The 2,797-nt window shown below is 39.4% G+C and overlaps 1 non-coding gene across 1 annotated transcript; it reads left to right on the top strand.

Annotated features, from left to right (window-relative positions):
- The first annotated feature begins 1,413 nt into the window (after positions 1 to 1,413).
- Positions 1,414 to 1,520, top strand: LOC148880788 (small nucleolar RNA R71). The gene has a single exon (XR_016106173.1). It is a non-coding gene; the product is annotated as a small nucleolar RNA R71 (small nucleolar RNA).
- The last annotated feature ends 1,277 nt before the right edge of the window (positions 1,521 to 2,797 follow it).

Genomic DNA, 2,797 nt, shown 5'->3' with positions numbered 1-2,797 from the left:
ACATCAATCATTGCTTTCCCGGTAGTTAGGAAAGGTCTCCCTAGGATAAGCGGGACCTCCACATCTTCTTGCATGTCTAACACAATGAAATCAACTGGAAAAATGAATTTGTCAACTTTAACTAACACATCTTCTATGATCCCCCTAGGATGTCTAATGGATCTATCAACCAATTGTAATGCCACTCTAGTGGGTTGGGGTTCATTCAACCCCAATTTCTTGAAGATAGAATATGGCATTAAATTGATGCTAGCTCCCAGGTCACATAAAGCTTTTTCAATTTTTAAACTGCCAATGGTACAAGGAATAGTGAAATTCCCTGGATCTTTGAGTTTCTGAGGTAGTTTGTTCAGAAGGATAGCAAAACATTCCTCATTTAAAGCAACTGTAGCCATATCACCCAGTTTCCTTTTGTTTGCCAATAATTCCTTCAAAAACCTTGCATAATGTGGCATCTGGGCTAAAGCATCAGCAAAAGGAATATTAATATGTAAACTTTTAAATATTTCAAGAAACTTACCAAATTCTTTTTCCAATTTTTGTTGCTTCAACCTGTTAGGGAATGGAACTTGTGGCAGCTGATGCATCCCTTGTTGTGCTTCTGGTTGTTCCGTCTTCTGTTGTCCAGTCCCAAGGCTTGTTTCTGCCTTGGGTTCAGCCCAATTCTTCTTTTCTACCTCGGGCAACTCTTTTCCATTCCTTAAGGTAATAGCTTGCACCTACTCTCGTGGATTCGCTTCAGTGTTGCTTGGAAGAGCTCCCGGCAGTTTGAAAGAGATTAATTGTGCAAATTGCCCAACTTGGTTTTTCAGGTTTTTGATTGAGGTTAACAGGTTCTGGAACCTGGTTTCTGCACCTGCTATAAATTTTGTCATCAGTTTCTCCAAATTGGACTTTGGTTCAGGCTGATGATAAGTCTGGTGGAACGGCTTGGAAGTATGTTGATTTGGCCAGGACTGGTTTGAGTGTCCCCTCCATCCTAGATGAAAAGTATGGTGACTCTGATAACCCTGTTGTCTTGACGAATTGCTGACATAGTCAACTTGTTCAATAGATGGCCTGAACTGATTGCCAACTTGGCATTCAGTACTGATGTGGCCTCCCCCACACAATTCACAATTAAGAGGCTGCACACGCATGGCAGCTATCTGCATTTCATCTATTTTCTTGCTGAGTGCTCCTATTTGTGCAGATAGTGCCGTATAATTATCAACATTATACAAGCCATGCTGCTTCCTAGTTTGAGTTCTTTCAGAATGCCATTGATAGTTGTTGGCTGCCATTTCCTCAATAAGTGCATGGGCAACCTCAGGAGTTTTATTATTTATGGACCCTCCGGCTGCAGCATCTAATATGGTCTTATTTGAGTCAGTAAGACCATTATAGAAAGTCTACACTTGCAGCCAAATGGGGAGGCCATGGTGAGGAACTCTCCTTAACAGCTCCTTGTATCGTTCCCATGACTCGTATAAAGATTCCCCCTCTTGCTGAAAAAAATTAGTGATGTCATTCCTCATTTTAGCAGTTTTAGAAGGGGGAAAATATTAAGAGAGAAAACGGTTGGCCATTTCATCCCACGTAGCTATTGATCCTGCCGGTAATGAATTCAGCAATGCTTTGGCTTTATCCTTCAAAGAAAATGGGAATAACCTCAACATAATGGCATCATCACTTACCCCATTGCGTTTGAAGGTGTCACAAATTTCTAAAGAGTTAGGAATGTGTGCATTGGGATCTTCGTGGGCCAATCCATAGAATTGCACCATATTTTGAATCATTTGTATGATGGCAAGTTTGATCTCAAAGTCGTTAGCAGCAATATTGGGCCTGATAATGCTGGAGGCAGCTCTAGTGAGAGTGGGTTTGGCATAGTCCATCATAGTCCTCTGCTCAGTCATTTCTTGAGCCTCTTGAGCTTCTTGAGCTTCTTGCTGAACTTGTTTGGCTGCTCTTAGTCGGACACGGAGAGTTCTTTCAATCTCTGGGTCGTAGAGGATTTCCTCCAGCTCGACTTTGCTTGTCAGAAACTGCGAAAGTCAAGGCAATAAACAAGCCAATATTCACAAAATAACTAACATTATTACAACTGAAAATGTATAGTGAAGTATGGGAATATACAAACCTACATCCTAAAACAAATAAATACCGCTAACTAAAAGCAGATCAACATCTTATTCAAGGTTCCTTTATCTACATCCATCGATTGCAACATCTGAATTCAGATCCAATTTAGTTGAGTTCAGATTTGCAAGTCTTTGGTATTGTTAGTCCAGAGAAAATTAACAAATAATAATTCAGATCTGAGTTGTATATCTCATACACACTCATTGGTATACACTACAATATACATCCATTAAGGTTGGAATCAAATCTGTGAAGCTTTAGGGCTGATATCAGATCTGATCTGAAAAATAAATTAAAAGGACCTGAAATAAACTAAAACCAGTCCTGAGTTAGGCTTGGTTTAAGGATTTTAAGCTCTACAATTGAAGCCCAAACCTGTATAGTTGATGCATATCAAACACTTGCTAAGACCTGAAAATCGGGTCTGCAATGTTTGGTATTGCAAGTTATTCGGTCCACACAACTTTTGTAGAAATCTGAAATCAGATCTGTTAACTATTGTACTATAGCAACCCTGCTACAGGTCTGAATGCTAATAGAAATACTTGGAAAGTGTTAATTTTTTATTAAATAACTGAGGCATCACAATTATTCAATTCAAACATACACCTCCTTAGCTAATGTAGCTTGGTTACAAGTGGATAAAGCAAATGTTCAGTTCACCCAAAATCTA

Source organism: Nelumbo lutea, chromosome 1 (genome assembly GCF_056320005.1).
Source record: "Nelumbo lutea isolate HS-2025 chromosome 1, American lotus-T2T, whole genome shotgun sequence".
NCBI lineage: Eukaryota > Viridiplantae > Streptophyta > Magnoliopsida > Proteales > Nelumbonaceae > Nelumbo > Nelumbo lutea.
Note: the sequence above shows the minus strand (reverse complement) of the source record. Positions and strands in the feature narration are given on the sequence as shown.